The sequence below is a fragment of the Ambystoma mexicanum genome, chromosome 2q, assembly GCF_040938575.1.
Source record: "Ambystoma mexicanum isolate Mex_15411 chromosome 2q, UKY_AmexF1_1, whole genome shotgun sequence".
NCBI classification, from domain to species: Eukaryota; Metazoa; Chordata; class Amphibia; order Caudata; family Ambystomatidae; genus Ambystoma; species Ambystoma mexicanum.
Window position 1 is genome coordinate 1,428,483,357 of NC_090924.1, and position 19,561 is coordinate 1,428,502,917.

Consider the following 19,561-nt stretch of genomic DNA (forward strand, 5'->3'; position numbering starts at 1 on the left):
CAAATGCCTAGCCAACACAGCTCCCTCGCACCAGACAGTTACTCTCGACACCCCAGACTAACAGACCCACCAGATCCAACTACCTCAACCAACTCACTATCCCCAAATTCAACCTTAAACCAGCAGGAGGCTCCAGCTACCAAGTGCTAGCAGCAAAATGCCTGAACACCCTCCCCTCTGACAGAGCAGCGACTGCCTTCTGGACCTTCAGAGCCAAAACTAAAGCTTGGCTCCTCAGCCCCAAATACTGCCGAGCATAATTCCCTCCTGGAGAACGCACACACCTAGATTGTGTGATTTACTGCCTTGTACCTGAACCTTGTAAATATATGTATAAATGACACCCTTAGTTTTCTTACTCTGCGTTCAGCCACTTGCTTCTATGCTTTTGTGATCCATGGCTCACTGACTCCTTTTATCTTAAAGGTGATTTGTAACACCTCCAGTTCCTTTATCTGTAAGGAAGGTGAACTGTAACACACCTCCTCCCTACTTTGTGCGATCTGTGTATTTTCTGCTGTAACCATGTATCTTTGTACCCAAGTCAAAAGCACCCAGATACCCTTGGGTGGAGTGTACTATACAAGTAAATAAACTAAACATAGGGAAATTCGTGAACCAGCCACAGGTACATGCTTTTTTTGTGAGAAGGAGGGAGTATAGGACAGATCTCTGTCCACCAAGGGGAAGAGGGGAAGATTGTGTTGGATGAAGGTGAAATAATACAGGCAGGTGCGTAGTTAGCATACAAAAAAAATAGGAGGTGTCGTGCAGGTGGGGTAGACACGAGTGCAGGATATTGGGTGAGCTTTTTGGGCTCAGTTGATGTTATAATGTGGTACATTATGTGTGCCAAGTTCCAATGACATATGTAAAGTTCCTGACGGTGGGGGCAGAGATAGTTGGTGAGGAAAGATGGGTATGTCGGTGCGTGGTTCTAACAATGTACTTAATGAATCTAGTTAATTCAATACTAGTGCCTCACTCTCAACACATTTCTATTGAAACAAAAAAAAAGCTTTAGGTCGGAGTGTCACATTCCTTGAGCGCCCATTACCAAGTTTATTGTAAAAGGAAACATGCCAGTTTTGCAAACACAGTTGCACTCCAATTTAAAGTCTGTTCAACTGCAAAATCTGCTTACTATTTAAATGCATTTTGAGTGGCTGTAAGGGGCCCAGAGCATTGTCTGAGGCCATGGCACTGGCACAGTGGCCAATGGCCATGACTGCAAGCCATGGTCCGTGGCCACTTCATGTAATTTCCAAGGGGTCCAGGACAAAGTGATCACTGGCCGTGCCCATTGGAAACTATGTATGGCTTGGTAGTGGCAGGGGCAAGAAAGAAAGCCATCCCAGTGGCCAGTACAGGAGCACTGGGGGCTGGTAGGATGAGCTGGAAAATGGTCAATGCCATAGGTCATGTTCAGAGGCCACTCCAGGTGGCTTTGGATGACGCATGGCCATGTGTCTGGGGCAGAATGGCCTGTACTAGTGTTAGGGGAGTTTTCCTAAAGTCTCACTTGGAGGTAAGCCTTTAGTAAGTTATCCCAGTGGTGTGTAGATCCCCTAACTCTTAGCATCAGTCTGTACTAACTCAGGTCCTTGGTAGAGTGGCAGAGCAGTCAGGCCTATCTTAAGAGGAAGCTGTGAGCTGCAGGTAAGTACACTGAACAGAGTTAGTAATGCACATCAAAGAAACACATACATTTATATAAAATATAGATTATATATACAAGTCAATGTTAAATACTTTTAGCACAATAAACCAACACAGATGGGTATACTTCACAATACTTTCAAAAAAGCCACTTCTGAATGTGTCGTTTGCTGAACGTGCACAATTGTTATGAGTTTGACAGGTCTGCCACACTATTGTTAATAATGTGCACCCACAAAGTAAGAGAGTAATTGCATTTAGTCAGCATACATACAGGATAGTGATTTTTGGGAAGGAGAACAGTTGTTTAGTGTTATCCAAGTAGCGCTCCAGGTGCTAGAGGCAGTTTCGAGGCACAGCAAGTCTTTAAAGTTAGAAACACGACCGTAGCTAAAAGGCACTTAGGCAAGAATTAGTGCAGTCCAACTGGTGAGGACTACACAAGACTTATCTGCTTGGTATTTGGTAACCCACCTTTTAATACAGGCCTGCACTACACAAGTTAGTAGTGTGACTGAGCAGCTAGGCTTATTTTAGGAGGGGAAATGTGAGCTGTATAATTGAAATCTGTAATTACAAGTAGCTAAGTAACAATCAAATTATATAGAAATATGCATTTATAATATACCGAAGGTGAAAGCTTTATCTACTAGTACCAATCAAAAAGAACAATAAAAGATGGTAAAGACTTTTCTTATACTAACATGTTCCAGCACACAGAGCAACTTCAGTAAAGGTCAGTATTGCACTTATTTCAATTACCAGTTCAGTTATTGAGTTGTTTAAGGAAGGAAAGGTTAGAATAAGACTTAGAAAATACTTTTAACAGTTTGTAAAACAATTACAATCTCCTAAAGGGAGGCAGGTAAACACTTATCCCAGCAAGAATAGTCTCAACAATTGTAACCTATGAGGGAACAAGTACTGCTCAAACCAGTAGGTTCAGAAGAGTGCCTTTCGGGAGCCAGGCCAGCCAAACCCTAATGGACCAAGTCAATAGTTCTGATGCATTTCTGCTTAGATTAAGTCTTGATAAAGTTAGTAAGTGCAGAACAAATCAGTAACTCAAGTGAGCTACCTTTGTAGAAGGCCCAAGCTGTTGGGCCAGTGCAGGTGAGTTGAGATCAACTCCAAAAAGCACTTCTCAAATAGTAAGCACAATTTAGGGCTAAAGGGTGAACAGCCCAAAGCCCACAGTACCTATGATTCGAAGAAAGATGTTCCAGCTGGATTCCTCCTTGCTACTGTTTGGCAGACCCTTGTTCCTGGACCTTTGTTGTGGTGACAAAAGGGGGGGGACGTCTGGTGGGCTCCTGTAGCAGTTCTCGGGAGAGGGACTCCCCAGCAATGGATTTCCTTCGTTTCAGCGGCACTTCTGCGTGTTCGGCGCCTTTTCCGCTGCGTCAATGAAGAACGCAAGCTCCAGTTGGAAGAAGCTTGCTCCCTCGGTCCTTGACTCTGGAACAAGATTTCCTGCTTCTACAGGGTCCTCTCCATGCCCACGACGGATTCGGTCTTCGCAAGATGATGCACTCGTCAATGGTCACAGGACCCCTGGCATTGGGGTTCTGCAGCTCTGGTGAGGCACAGCAAGTCGGGGGTTACCCCAAATGGATGCTTGTCTTGAGGTTAGTTGGTCCCACCTGTCCAAGGGAGGAAGTCGTCCCGTGGGGGTATTCCCAGCCGATTTGAAAATGGTTCTACACAGCTGCAGGGCTTCACCAGGCACTTCGCGGTCCAGGAGAGTGCTGCTGCCATCTCTTCACGTCTTCTTCTGGTGTTCCTCTCCAGTGGTCGACTCTGCCTCTAGTCCCAAAAACCTCACTTTTTATGTGATTTCCCCTTTAATTCACAGCCTAGGCTGTCAATCACACAGCAGGGTGGATGTCCTTTTAGGACAGACAGCCAATCAAGACCGTTTTCATTCAGGCCCACCTAAAGACAAAGGAAAAGGAAGTTTCGGTACCCTCCCTCACTTCCTGCCATTCCAGACACACTGGAGCCTGGGAGGCTTCAGGGCTGAAGCCTGCCAAAGGCAAAAACTCACAAAGGGCTCAAACCAAGTAAAAGCAAGGAAGGAATAAACAGAAAATAGCAAAAAAACTACTGTACTGAAGCTGAGGATTCAGCCCGTTTTAACACTGGTAGTAAAAAGTAAACCACTGCCACCAGCCATTTAAAGTAAATTAGTGTAACAGAAAATGTCAAATGAGAAGTGGGATAGGAAATCACTAAGTAACCACCCAGCACTCCACATAGGGTGGTGTGTGCTGGTCCCATAAAGGGAAAGGTAAGCAAGACAGGGACTTCTTAGTGGCACTTCACCTAAAGGTGCTGTGCTACACTATACAAAAACCAAAAGGTAACAGTAAAACACAAAAATCCTAGTCAGGGAAAATACACGAGAGTGAGAAAAAGGTCCCACTCAGGAGGAAAATAAATGACAAGTCCCAAGTCTAACTAAAGAGCTGGGGGTCTTTAAGGTTGAAGGGAATTGGCACAGGAATTAAAATTCTCCCCAACAGCAGTTCATAGCCGCTTAAAGTCTTGCAAAGCAGTAGAATTAAAACATTCCTGTGGATACTTTCTGGTCTCTAGGAAGGAAGATGCAAGGAGGCTTAATCAATGTCAGAGACCTGGTGAAAGTACTCGCTAAAGGGACACGAGCCGCAGCCTGAGCCGGAGGTAAGAGGGGGTTGCCCTGGACACCTCCACGTACACTCCAACCCTCTGAAGCGACTTTCTGGAATCAGGTAACCAATACCTTTTTCCCCCACATTCCCTTTGGTTAGGAGAAAGTGTTTGTGGTTGGATGCTCCGCAATGTTGCACCTCTGGATTCGGCCTCCGGATTACTTGGTCTGATGAAGAAAGGCAGGACAGTGGACAGGATCTCAACAACAGTCTCGAGGGAGGGTCGCTTGCACTTTCATCAACTTCTGGTCACGCTGCGGTTTTGGCGTCTTTTCTACAGCACCAACAAAGAAGATTCACTGGGTAAATCTTTGGTTCCTGCAGTGCCCCACTCTGATGTCGGGCGGTCTGGATGAGTTGGATTGGGTCTCTGGAGTGTCATTGAGTGCTCCGCAAAGACTTCGATGGATTTGGCTTTCCCATGACAATGTACCCAAAATGGGCAGCAGGGCTCCTGGTATTGGGGTTCCAAAGACCTGGAAACTCACAGGACCTCGGGAGATGGCTCAAATCAAAGTTTGGCGTGGGACTGGTTGTTGCCACCAATCAAAGGGAAGGAAAAGTCCTCTTCAGAGTTCCTCTTTTGCATAAAAAAATGGGGTTAGGACAGCAGTGGTCACATGATTGAGTTGCAAAGGGTCTGCAAGCATCTCTGGTCGTCTTCTTCCGTAACTCCAGTTTCCAGTGGTATACTTGCTTTTCACTCCAGGAGCTGCGCCTTTAATACAGTTCCAGCACTCACTCCTATGCAATCTCTCAGCAATTTTCAGAAAGGGGTTTATGGCTTTCCAGTCGATGGGCATCTAGCTGTTAATATGACTTCCTGAAATACTTCACATGGAGCTCTTTAACAAGATGCCATTTTTATCATCAGCGTGTTGCTGGGCTGCCAGAAAGCAGCAATGGATTCTCCTGCCTGTAATGGACCCATCAAGATGCTCAGGTCTTCAATCAACCCAGTACGAAATATATTTAATGCGATATATAGGCTCTGCATGGTATGTCATGCCTATATGCACTTTTCTCATTTGGATTGCCTAACATTGGATGTTATACTTTGTGTCCCAGTTCCTTTGATTGAACTAGATTAATTTTTTTGTCGAAACTACGCTTAATAGGTTATCTTGGTTCTTGCAATGAAAAACTGCACTTAGCACTTTTACCTGTGCACTGCCTCAGATACTATAAACAGCATAATTGATGCCTAGCAGTGCACTAAAAAGTTTGTTGTTGGCACTTAGCACTTTATGTCAGTACCTTTAGACAGTTTCCTGCGCACTGCCTTAGATATCAAAACGGCACAATTTGAGGCTTAGAAGCGCACCCAAGGTTGGATTTTAGAATCATGTTCATATACATTTTATGATGTTTGTGTATTTTTATTTTAGTGTAACTTTTGATACTAAAAAGAAGTCTATAGAACTTTTAAAATTAAGATATTGGTTTAGTTGAGTTATCAACTTTTTCAACTTTTATCACATTATCAATTCACGTTACATTACCATTTTCTTTTTTTTTCTTCTCAACCTCTCCCCCCCGCCCCCCAATTCCAGCATATTGAAGTTTAAACATTGAGCACATCTAGCATCAAGACAATTGATATGGTTAGTATAGAGGACAATAGCACTGTTAGCAGAATGTTGTTGCTTTACATACATTGCATGATTTCTAGAACAGTGATAGGTGTCATAGTCAACAACTTAAAGTGATCAGGGAAAACAAAATAGGCTGCTGTTATTTGGTAATAAGAGAAATGTGAACATAGGTTGTTGTTGCTAGAGACTTCTAATATAACGGAAACAGGTTCAGTTCTCTTAGAAATTGCACAATATCAATAATGAGTAAGAGTTTTTTGAAGCATTAAACATTGCTGACCATAATTCATCATTAGTTAATAAAGTACAATGATGAAAATGTTTTTAGAGGTATTGAGAGGTCTCAAGGTCTCAATGGAATCAGGTAGGTTGCAGTAACGACATGCCTTGGCCGAGTTTGCTAAGTTGTTATAAATTGCAAGCTTGTTTTTAGTGGGAAGTAGATCGAAATGAAATCTGAAACGAATCTGCATATGTTCGATCTGGAAATTTTGTTAGATATTGAGGAAGTATATTGAGAGATTTCAATTGAAATGAACCAACCTTAACAGCTTTATATGTATTGATTTTATCATAAGTACCAATCCAGTCTTGTCTCCACAACTTAGTTTTTGCTTGATCTGGAAATTGTAGTAGCAAAGATTCAGACATGTCAGCTTCGTGTAATATTGCACAACATGCTTGTTTCCACTCAAACAACGGTCTAGAAATTGGAGTCTGAATGATTTCTTTCAGGACAGGTAACAAGTTTGTTGATGTGTCTGCAGATTAGACATTTCCTATAAGTAGCTAGCATTAGCCAAGATACAGAGGCCTGAAGAGACAAGACAAAGTTCGTACCTGATAATGCAATTGAGATCCTTGCAGTTACAGGAAGAATGTACTTCCAATAAATACCCTCTATAATATCCCACCGCACAGATTAAGGAGTAGCGTTGGTTTGACTTCCATACGTAATAGGTACAACTTTTTGAACATAAAATATTCTAGCCGGTGAGAAAATTTACCGTAAGTCGATTGGATTGCTTTCCCTTGTATTGCTAGAAGTCTCATTCTGGAAGCCAGTCCGCCTTTGAAGGGTTGGTCTAAAGGATGTGAGTTAATGTTTACACCAAGATATTTGATTTCATGTATCTGGAGTAGCGAGCATTTGCCCAATTTCCAATTAAATTTAAAGTTTGATGAGGGGCGGTGGTGTTGAAAAATAAGTATGTTAGATTTAGATGTATTGATTACCAGATCATTTTTCAAGACAAAATCAAAGAAAGCAGTAAGCTTTCTCTGTAAGCCAATTGGTGTTCTGTCTAACAGAATGAGGTCATCAGCATATAACAGGTAAGATATTTCATGCTTGCCAAATTTTGGTGGAATTGAACGTATCGAGTGAAATATGAGGTTAAGATCATTAATATAAAAGTTAAAAAGGATTGAGGCAAATAGACATCCTTGTTTTAAGCCAGTGTCAGTCTCAATTGGTTGAGATAAAAGCCCATCGGCTGTCATTTTTACCCTAATTGAAGTATTCGAATAAAATTGATAGATGTCCATAATATTTGTCTCGAAACAGAATAAAATGCCTGCTTAAAATCTATAAGTGCTACAAAAACAGGATATTTGTCTTGAATCTCTTGTTTTACGATTGACAATATTAAAAGATTCAGGGCTGTACCAAGACCTGCTACAAAGCCAGATTGGTTTTTATCCACAAATTGGTTTTGAGTAAGCCATTTTGTAAAATCGCGTAAAACAAGTCTTGCGAAGATTTTTCCAGGGGCATCTAGTAGGGCTATAGGTCTATAGTTGTCAGGATTGGACCGGTCTCCTTTTTTAAAAATAGGTATGACGATAGCTTGCTGCTAAAATGGCCAGATTTTCATCGTGTCTAACACTCTTGTAAAAACAGTTTCAAGTAGAAAGTCCCAGGTTTCAGGATTTTATTTTAATATTGCATTGGTTAATTTATCAGGACCCGGGACTCTTGAACTCTGTTTCTTTATTATAATCTGAATATCTAGGTTGTCGAATTGGAGTTAAGTGCCAAGGACGAGGACGAGGATAAGCGCTTTCAACATTTGGTCTGCCTGTTCTCGATTATGGATTAATAGTAGTTGCTTAAGCTTGTTTCTATATCTTGACTTAAGCTGAGTCTTTAAACTTTTGGATACTTTAACAGAAGGTGTTCTTAGTGCGAATTTAAGCTCTTGTTTAAGATTAAAAATAGCTGGTATTTGTGCATGTTTATGAACAAACTTCGGACAAGTTGAGCCACGACTCTTGATTCAATATCATGATGCAATCATTATAGAATTTGCGTGAAAGTAGATGTTTCAGAATCAGCCTTTATGAGTCTCTGATGTAATTTGTCAATCGAGCTAGGATACAATTTAATGAGATTACCAGAATTATTAATTTCAAATTTACGGTCGAAATAGGATGGATTTGAGAATGAATGGGGAAGCCAGCGAACCTGTAGGATGTTATGGTCACTGGATGTGGTAGGTAGAAATTGAAAAGAGGCTATTAGCTTATTTGACTCAGAAGAGAAAGATGTAATTTAAGATAGACTGAGTCGAGTTTCTAGCTCATGTTGGTCTTGGAGGCGAGTCTTACGGAGTGGAGCCGTTGAGAATAGTGAATTTTCTCAAGTTCATTAGGTTTGACCATTTAGAGGCTCTTGAATTAGGACGAATGTTGGAGGTTAAAAGACAATTCAGATTAAAGTCACCTGCTAATATTGTGGTTTTAATGGTAGGTTCAAATAAGATTTTATTCAAAATATTTTCAATTTTATCAATGAACTGCAGTTCAGAAGGGGAAGCTGGGTTCAAATAAATGTTTATTACAACACAATTCGGAAAAAAAGGATGTTTTGTATTAGTAGCAGTCAATTTTACAGCTTGAATGTCCGGATCCAGAGATGACCAAGCCGCCTGGGCAAGTTGAGTCATTGCGAATTGCCACTAAAAGGCCCACAGCAGGGCGACCTCTCGCAGGTTTGGAGGCTTGTACATTTTCAATTTGATGGTTTGCCCATGTTGGAGCTGTTAGCATCCAAGTTTCATGTAACACAACTATATCAAATTTGTTTAAATCAGAGGATTGAGTGAAAAGTAGATGGGAAAATCCCCTGGTATTGAAGGATGCTAAGCAGTAAGCATGTGTAATGTTTGAGAGATTATCCTAATGATCTGCTCGATGTTGGTCATTTTGATTAACGTTTCTAACCCAAACCCATTTGGAAGGAGGCGGTTTAGACATTAGACGAGTATTGTTCATGCATCTACAGATGTGCATGTCGTTGGGGCAGGAGGAAGCTATATCTTTTGTATTTGAGATTGATTGCATCTGGTTATGAAGCAAAGTTTGATTGGTTGGAGGGGGAGTCATAATAGCTTCAAGACGCATCCCTTTGATAAATAGTTGTCTTTCGCCCTACACTAAATCTTTTACAATTTGAGAGTGAATACTAATCACTGAGATGTGTTGTGCAGGGATTGGATATCTCACGGACTCAATGTCGCTAGATTTTATTTGTTTTAAGGAAGGGATGGAGTTAAACACCGTGAGAAATGTGGTTCAATTTGAAAAGGGATCAGAATATAATCTTTTAAGCATTGTAAGGCAAATGTTCTCATCTTTGAGGACCAGAGGATCTGGATAATAAATAGTTGGTCTGATTTCTTCATGGATAACGTGTAAGGTCTTTTGGGAAGGCAACGTAGAAGACTGACCTAGACTTGATGCGATTGGATGTGTATCATCAATTCTCGGCAAAATATGTTTCGACTGAGATTGGACAAAGTTTATAGGAGAATCAACTATGGTGGATAGAGTTGGAGTTGGAGTTGGATTGGTAGTTCACTTGTGAGATCTAGAAGCACTTCAGGCTGAGACATTACGATGTTGATCCATAGTCCTAAAAGAGGGTGGTTGGATGTCAAAATTTACATGGAAGGTTGGTGTTACATGTTGTTTGGATTTAATGTTATCATGAAGACCAGGATGAACGTCTTCCACAATGGATTTATTACTATGTGAATATACTTATGAATTTATGTCAAAACTTATGAATGTATAAGTTCATCATGTGCAGTGTTCATGCTTATCTGGTTGGAAGTTCCACAATTTCATTGAAAGACGTTACATGAAGGTTTTGACTTATCAGAAGTCTTACCTTTAGAGATGCCAATGACCGGATTTGCGTCTTTTGCAACTTCTTCCTGATGAGTTGGTATTAGAGGAGTCAAAACTTCAACAGCGTTAGCAGGCAACTGTTGGGGAGAGGATAGATTTGCTACACATCTTTAAGTCTTAGATTTAGAGTTAGATTTTTTAGTTCGAGAAGATACGTTTTTGGATTTTTTTGTTGTTGAATATTCTGATTAGGATAGTGTCATCGAATCGCTGAGATGTGCGTTTCCCATTTCCTTTTGTTTTGAGAAGGTCTAGAAAAGAGATCATACAACTGTTTTTCTATGATTTGAATATCAGATGATTCTGGCCCAATGGGCTGAATTTGTGATGACTTGTTGGATTCGGAATCGGAGTGTTGTCGCCTTCACTCTCAATCTGTGGCATCTCTAAAGGGATCACATTTCGATGATCCAATAACGCAGATGGAGCACAAGGAAGAACCACTTCTACATTAGGACAAATTGGTTTGTTTGTGGCAAGCCAATCCAGTTTGTTGTGCAGCAAAATCAACGATTCATTTTGAGAGGCGGACCTAAAATTAAGTACTTCAAATAGTTTAGTTAAGGAAAACATACTAGTATTTATGGCTGCCAAGGCCGATTCTAAGACAGGATTCAAATTTGAAGGAAATCCAAACGAGGGTTGTGGAACTAGTTTGGAAAATGAGTCTACTAAGGACGATTCAGATTCTCCTGATGAGATTATATCTTCTGGTGCATCCAGTGGGATATAGCTCAGGGGAGTTTGAAAAGGCTGAATGATCGGCATTAGGTCGGGGGAGGTTGATGTCAGGAATAGCACCTAGAGCAGATGAACTTGCAGAAGTTTAAGTGGAGTGAGAAGAGGGAGTTGGTAGAGGAACGGTTAGGTTGTGGGGATTGGACATGGGATGATTTAGGCGATTACTTGCTTCACTGTTTTGATTTAAAGGAGCCAATATTTGAGAATATAAAGGAATTGGCAAAAAGGTTTGAGCAGAGGGCGCTGGATTAGGGATCTGGGAGTCCAGGGAAAACTCTGGCAAGTAGGTCGGTGTGTGGAAAGTGTCAATGACAATGGGACTGTTAACGGACAAAGAGCAGCCTTGCATGGTTGCGTCCGATAACAGGTTTGGCAAAGGAGCCACTATTGGATTAGGTTTAGAGGGAGGTTGATAAGTAGCTAAAGGAGTGCATTCATTGTTCACGGATTGCAAATCTGAAGCAGAAGTTAGAGCAGGATCGCTATTCCTAAGAAAGGTATGGATGTCGGGAGAGAACATTTTTTGGGGAAGGAAAGGCAACCTTACTCGGATTGGAAATTTAGGGGAATTCAAGAAGAATTGTTGTTGCATTGCGTGGTTTGGGAGGCGAGGCATGCCCGCAGTAAGAAGTTTCATTTTTGGAATCGGTTGTAGAAAAATCTCAGTGGGCAGTAAACTGGTCCGGTTGGAAAGTTCTTGAAATTGTAAATTAAAAAAACGTGCATCGTCTGACTTCTAAGTAAACCACTTATAGTTCTATAACAAGGAATGAAAGGTCGAAGGAAGAGCCTAATATTCGAGTCCCGAGCGGACACTGACTCGCTGCAATGCGGCTCAGCAGTCAGCACTCGTCGGGTACTCGTACTGATGCGTGTAGATCCTGGTGAAATAGACGCCCACGTGAGGAGCGTGGTTTAGGGAACCAGAAATTCCAAGTTGAAGACACAATGAAATCCACAAGAAGGTATTGAGCGAGAAGAAAGCAGCGTGGTCTGCAGACCTGCAGTCAGTATACGTCGGGTACTAGAGATTGGGTTCTATAGAACATAATGTTTGACTGAGCCAATTTCCCCGTTCACCCTTCTGAGTCGAGTATATCTTAATCAATTGTGCATTAATCTGTGTGACCACCTTTTCTCACTTGTTGAATTTATTTGCTCCACGGTTCAGGGGATACCCATCCCTTTCAATTCTTTCCAGTGAGGACAGCCAGGACCCACACCCCCCCCCCCCACGAACTCCAAAACCCCCCCGCCCCATCCCCCGACCCTCCCAACCCCCTGCCCCACCACCTCGGCCTGCAACCCCCCCAAACTGAGTCCCACCACCGACCTGCCGAACCCACCCACACCACCCCAAACCCCCTGCCCCAACCCCCACGCACCATCACTGAATAGCCCCCCACCACCCAACCAAACCCACTTGTACTTCCATACCCCATACAGGGGAAAAACTGGTACGTAAAGTCAATTTCACTTTACTACTTTTGGGAACAGTAGTTTAGCCAAGAGAAGGTATTTAAACCTTAAGAGAAATCCAAAGGACTTCTCTGTGACCAGGCACCGAGGGTGCTGTGTCTCACAATACAAAAAGGTGATGCCTATGGAGTTTGTAAGACTCCAAAATCAGATAAAAAAAGGTCACTAACTCCAGGATAGAAATTACAGGTCCTAAAGTCCAGCAAAAGAGCTGGGTCTCTCTATGATGGAAGGGAATTAGCACAGAAATGAGAATTCTCCCCAATAGCAGTATTATTTAACAGCATACATGGAGAAGTGGGGTGATGTGCGTAATACATAAAAACACTTTTCGTAAAATAAAAAATGGTACAAATCAGAAAGAAATTTGCAAATTGTGGTTTCCATTGCAAGGAACATAGTAAAGGTAGATCACATTAATAGACTCAGTGAATACATTCAAGATTTAATGGCAACATAAAATTGAGTGGGCTCTTCCGCCTTCAGAAGTAAGTGTCAACACTACACTCCTTGCAAAACACTACACTCCTTGCAAAACACTTGGGTCTAGCAATGCTGCACTAGTGTTAGTCCCCAACTTCAAAGGCAAGAAAGAGCCTTTTCTGTTCCAGACACATACATGTTGAACACCCAACCCCAAACAGACAGTTCTGAGAAATCTAATGTCAGCACAACCACCGCACTGAGCCCAGTCAATGCCCCCATGGCAAATGTCAACACTGCTGATATGCGCAATGGCAGTACTACCGCTATGCTGAACGCAGACACCATCCTCAAATCCAATGCCAGTACAATCATTCAATGAGCTGAACCCAGCCCCAAGACCTCGTCCAAACCTCTTCACAATGACACAGGTAAACACTGTGCTCAGAATTCATGATCGTCCATCGCAGTTCAAGGCGAACCACCAAAGCCCTCTCTGCGTAAGCTCCTCCCTTCCTACCTCCCCACCAGCTCACCACCTCAACTAAACCCTAATCAACACCCACTCACTGACTGAACATACCCTGGACATCCACAATCTCTTAACCAATAACAAACTAGACATCCTCGCTTTTACTGAAACCTGGCTTCACGCAGCCTCTTGCCCTACGCTAGCACTAGCTATCCCACCAAAATACACCATCTACAGTTAGGAAAAGACTAAACTCTAAAGGAGGTGGTGTAGCCTTCATAGCAAAGGACCACCTCACTATCCGATAACTGCCACACTCAACTGACATCCTCTCCCTCAAATGGACTACCTCCACCACCAACACGATCTCCCTTCATCTCATCTATTGTCCACCAGGACTAACCAACACAGACCTTTGAGGAAGACATTCTCCTCCTCCTCCTCCCACGCCACAACCTCAAAACTACATCACAAGTGCTCCTCCTAGGAGACTTCAATGACCCCTCAGACCTACCAGCTACCGTCTCTAACCACTGCCATCACCTCACTTGGATAACGTATTTGCAGTCCCACACACAACAAAGGCTGCACCCTACACTGGCCGGCAGACATGAACTGCAATATCTCCATTAAATACAACCAACCATGCACATGGTAAGATCACATCATCATATTTGCTCCCAGCGTGTCACCCGCCCAAACACTGGCCAGCAGCTCCCAAACTCCCCAAGGAAAACCTCATCCCTTCAAAGCTTTCAACCCTGATAGCTTGGAAACCCCCACACAGTATTCCTAGCACAACACTACACCCCTCACGGACACCAACACTACTGCCCATTTAGCCGCTAAAAAAGCTAAACGAGCTGTCCACTCGAACGCCTGGTTCACAGAACTCCTCACCACAGTAACATCTAAAAAAAGACTGGCCATGGCAAACTGGAAAACCTCCCCTTTTGACTCATCCAAACATGCATTTCATAGCCTCTCTTAACAAATACAAAAAGGCCATTGTACATGCGAAGGCCTCTTCCCTAAACACAAGAATCGCCAACCCCTGCTCAGACTCTGGAACTATTCTCCATCCTCAAAGAGCTAGAACCTCCTCTCCCCCAAGTCTCCTCGATCCTCAGGGACGCTACTTAGTGTAACGCCATCCAGAACGCCCTGCAATCCAAAATCGACATGCTACAACTCAAAATCCAAGCTAAAATAAATCTTGCATTCTACAATATTCCATGCCCATATACGTGACTTCCACTCCCAATAGCGCTGTCCCACTGTTCTGCTTTAACAATGTCACCATCCATCAAACATCCACCATCCTACAAGGCTTAAAGTCTTCATGATGCATAGGCGACATCTGCCGTCACCTCTGATCAAAGACTGCCTACGAACTAGCCTCCATAACAGCCTTCATCAATGCCTCCTTCAACACCGGCGTAGTACCCTCCTGCCTGAAAGAAGCGTGGGTCCTCCCCCCTACTCAAGAAACCCTTGCTCGACCAGTCCATTGCCTGTAACCATCAACCAATTACCACAGTCCCATTCCTTCTCAAAAGCCTCGACAGAGCGGGCATACCTACAAATTCAAGGCCACCTATAAACTAACCAAATCCTAGGCACCAGCCAATCTGGATTCCGTCCAGGCCATGGCACAGAGTTAGCCCTCCTAGACCTCAAATTTCAAATGGACACTATCAGAGACGAGGGAAAGCTGGCCCTGCTCCTCCTCCTTGACCAGTCAGCGGTCTTTGATCTAGTCGACCATAACACCTTATGCCACCACCTCATCTCCCCTGCCGCCTTCTCCCAAGAAGCCGCCGCCTGGATCGCTTCCTTCCTCAATTAGAGTGATGAAAGTATTCTGATATTGCTTGCGCCTCTGCATCCACCATCAACTGCGGGGTCCCCCAAAGATCATGTGTCTCGCCCATGCTCTACAATAGCTACACGCAGCTCCTCTTCGATCACCTAGATTCCACTCTAAAAAGCCTCCACAAACTATGCCGATAACACTCCGATTCGCCTTCTGCTCTCAGGGTCCTACCAGGAAGATGCTGCCTCCCTCCGCTCCACCTACGCCACCATCCAAGCCTTGTTGGCAACCCAAGGCCTGTGCCTTAAAAACGAGAAGACTGAGCTTCTCATCGTTGGCCCAGCAGCTGCCCTAAAAACGCTCAACTCCCAATATTCCTCCTTTAACATCGACGGATCTGTGATCCCCGTCTCCTCCTCGGTAGAGACACTGGCAGTACATCTCAATGCCTCTCACCAATTTGACAAGTAAATGCCATCTCCTCTGCAGGTGCCTACTCTACGAAGCTACTCAATGCAGCTATAAACTTCCTATCCAGAGACAACTGCTTAGCGATAGCCTGAGCAGTAATCAGCGCCAGGATTGACCACTGTAATGTCCCCTTTGCTGGGACCTCACCTGCGGCAATGTAAAAAAAAAAAAAAAAAAAAAACTCCAAACCATTCAGAATAATGCCCTACGTGCTGCCCTCAATATCTCTCGATCTCAGCACATCATGGCAGCTCACATCTCGCCGAATAGGAGAGCTGCCCACTGGTTACTGGTGAAGGAAAGCATTTGGTTTCAAGACTATCACCCACAAGTGCATCTCTAACAGCGCCACCCTACTTATCACAGAACATTACCAAAGTACAATCCAAAAGCCCAACACGTGCCATTTACTCCCACAGACTACTCCATCACTAACTCAAGTGAGCTACTTTGTAGAGAGCACAAGCTGTTAATCCAGCGCAGGTACGTTGAGATCAACCACAAAAAGCACTTCTAAACCAGTAAGCACAACTTCTGGCTAAAAGGTGAACACTCCAAACCCCACAGAACCTACGATTCGAAGAAATATGTTCCAGCTGAATTCCTCCTTACTACAGCTTGCAGACCCTTGTTCCTAGACCTTGGTCGTGGTGACCAAAGGAGGGCGGTTATCTGGCGGGCTCCAAGTTCAAACAAACTAAAGCAGGTGGCTCCAGTTTTCCAGTCCTAGCTGCTAAATATTGGAACGTCCTCCCACTTGCCCTCAGAGTGGAATAATCCTACTGGGTCTTCCTCAAAACCCTAAAGACATGGCTATTCAACCTGCATGACCCCACGCCTCATCCTTAAACCACCAGTGCAGTAGACGCCAAGATTATCCCCCCACAGATGCCCATTCCTCCAAACTCCCCCCCCCCACCACCAACTACGTTGCCAAGCTACTCCCTTTATATGTATTTGCTTTTCACCCTACAACTCTAACTAACGCATGCCTACCTCTTCCCGGGGCCTATCCAACTAGTAAAGCGCCCTGATGCCCAAGGGTTTGTGTGCGCTATACAAATGAAAAAAAAAATAATTAAACATTGTCACCTGAAGCAGAACCCCCTGACTGAAAAATAGTAGCAACCGACTAAAAACGTTTGCTCCACAACCTTTTGTGCTAATTTCCGAAAAGCATTTTTCAAAACTCTTGGCACTACCATATGCGGGAAACCAAGCAGACTCATGGTACCTCTCCTGTATGGTGGCACTGGTCTCTGTAAAATCTGCGACCAAGAGCAAGGAAGTGATAAAACCCTCCGCCCACTTCCCACACCCTGCATCTGGCAACTAACTGCTTACTAATAAAATCTTGCATCCTTATACATCCCACCATCGTACAGATTACTTCCAAGGTCTAGTGTACTTTGCAGATCCAGACCCTGTCCATTTCTATCAACCACCATGCTGTTAATTGCACTCCACAATCCAGGGGATGCCCATATGACTAACAAGCCCAGTCAGTACCAACCACAAACAACTTTGAGATGTTCATATCGACACAATCAAAGTCCTTCCGATCTGCATTCAACACTACCAAAGATTCCTGCATTTGCCTTCCTGCTACCCAACCAACACCCGGCCCTCTTTTCTTACAGAGCCACGCACAGTGAGGCAAACATTATTGGCAAACAAGCACTGTATAAGATCACTTTCATAAAAAACGTCTGGGGCCAATCACTGGAGGGCAGAATAATGTAAAGTTATGCTGCAAAATGCTTCATACGAAGAGCTCTCGGGTTTGCCCATTCCATGCACAAGAAAGTCTTGCAGTCACATTTTTTTCCTTGTAACTTTAGGATTAGAAGAGCTAAGATTAAACTTAAAAGGCAAAACCAAGTCCGAGAGGAAAAGAAAAAAAATAACTCCAATATCTTCCTTACACATGCAATGTGGAAACTTGAAAGTATCGAGATATACTAAAGACTTTCTGGGTCCTACAGAAGTCTACTTTTACATAGCTTTAAGATAGCATGTTTACTCCATTGATGAACCTCAAACACAACCTGCTCAAAAGTGATTATGACCATACCTTGAACAGGTTAATGATTTGATCACTCCAGGCGGTGGGATAGGATTAACAATTTTATGGCTACTCACATGATCAGCAGTGGAAAGATGGACGCTCGGTCTGGCAAAGGCTTAGAATCATCCAAGAGCTACAAGATGCACACAAGTACACAAGCTGAGTGACAGAAGATCGAATGACATGGGAGGAGTAGGTCCTGTGGTCAGAGGTATTCAGTGTGATGACATATCACCATGGATAGATGCATATGGGACACCAAAGGCGATTACCCAGATTGCATGCCTGGAAAGCGGGCCACAGAAAGAGGCTTGGTTATTTGGGTCACTGTGCTGGTGACTCTCCAGAAATACCATAATGAACTGCACGAAAGTCACCCTGGAACTGTCTATATGAAACCGTGCCTAAACAGCAATGCAGAACCCTTAGAGTTCTGCAGATTGGTACGAACCAGTGTTAACAAAGTCCACATTGGACGGGACGAGGAAAAACACTGCCACTGGAGTCACCTTTTTATCCATGCAGACTGAAAATTGTGGTGCCGGACAATTGTAATCTTACCGGACCCATGTGACTGCCTACTGGAAGAGAATGGAGACATGGACAAGGTTTTCAACAATAGCAGGAACAACCACAGCAGAGCTATGATCCATCCGGGCCAAGGGACAGAAACTATCAGCATGTTGGAGATATACCAACAATACAAAAAAGCACCACTACATGCTGTTATATCAATATGCCTCAAACCGACAAGCAGAAGAATTAATGGAACAAAGCACTGGAGGTTGCATTTCTCAGACTGGTTACCGTCCACCAGAGGTATACCAATCCACTGTTCTGCAGCATTCCCATGCTACTACCGCTGAGTCCTTATTAAGGAGATGCCAAAAAGGACATGCATCATGGGTCTGCAACCTTTGGCTCTCCCAAAGCTCTGGAGTACAGCTCCCATCAGCAGTAGCCTGCATATTCAAAGGTGAGGGATTATGGGAGTAACAGTCCAAAACATCTGTTGAGCTGCAGTTTGCAGATTCCCTCCGCCCCAGACAAATTGATCTGCCCTAGTCAGAGTTTCAGCACTGGATAAGGTTGTTGACGCCTTGCAGAAAAAGGGGAGGGCAATACCTTTGTGGATTTGAGGCATTCTAGGTGAGGTGGAAAAACGCAGCAGGCAAGTCAGGGCTGCACAGAGGGCAATAGCAACTGGGAAAGCACACTAAGCAAGGCAGGCCATATATTCTACAAGAAACAGACAACCAAAGCCATGAAGTTAGGAATTTCTACAGAGAGGTGGTGGAGCCCTGGAGTATAAGGGTACAAACAGCTTTGTATGAAAACGAAGTGGTGCATCTAGAAGGAATGATGGAGACATCCTGCCTGCTGTTCATGAGGAATGAGGTACGTGGCACAGCGGAGCAACGTGGGTGACAGCTGCCTTACAGTGGAGGCTGCAGAACAAGCCCTGGCGTAAAAAGTGTCAGAAAGTTGGACAGGTGGAGAGTGGCCTGCAATAATACAGGTAAGAGGGTGCACTGAAGAATTCTGGGTAGACTGTGGCGTCTCATGAGTAGGGGACTGGTTCAGACTGGGCAGGGTGATCTTACCTAGTGTGAGCTGTGCAAGCAAGGTTTGCTCCAGCATTACCTGAGCAGGGGATGGAGGGTTGTGCTCTTGTGAGCTAAGTAGCAGTGATGTTTTGTGGTTCCGGCTGTGCTCGAGAAGGCAACTTGACTTGAGCTGGGAAAGAGGTTCTCTTAAAGTGAGGGAGCTTGGCAGGACGTCTGAGCATGTGCTCCATTGCAAGCTGGGCAGGGAAATATACATGTGTTTGGGAAGTGGCAATGAGCTCTAACTAGTGAGCCGACAGTTGGGGAGAGTGCTGTGTTTTGAGCTATGCAAGAGAAGGATCCTGGCCTTGTTCTGGTTAGAAGGACAGCGCGCTGGCATGAC

General features: G+C 43.8%; 1 protein-coding gene across 2 annotated transcripts in view; it reads right to left on the reverse strand.

The window, feature by feature from the left end:
- The window catches only part of VAMP7 (vesicle associated membrane protein 7), a 208,680-nt gene that overhangs the window by 20,524 nt on the left and 168,595 nt on the right, over window positions 1–19,561 (reverse strand). The gene's annotated exons all lie outside the window — the stretch shown is intronic.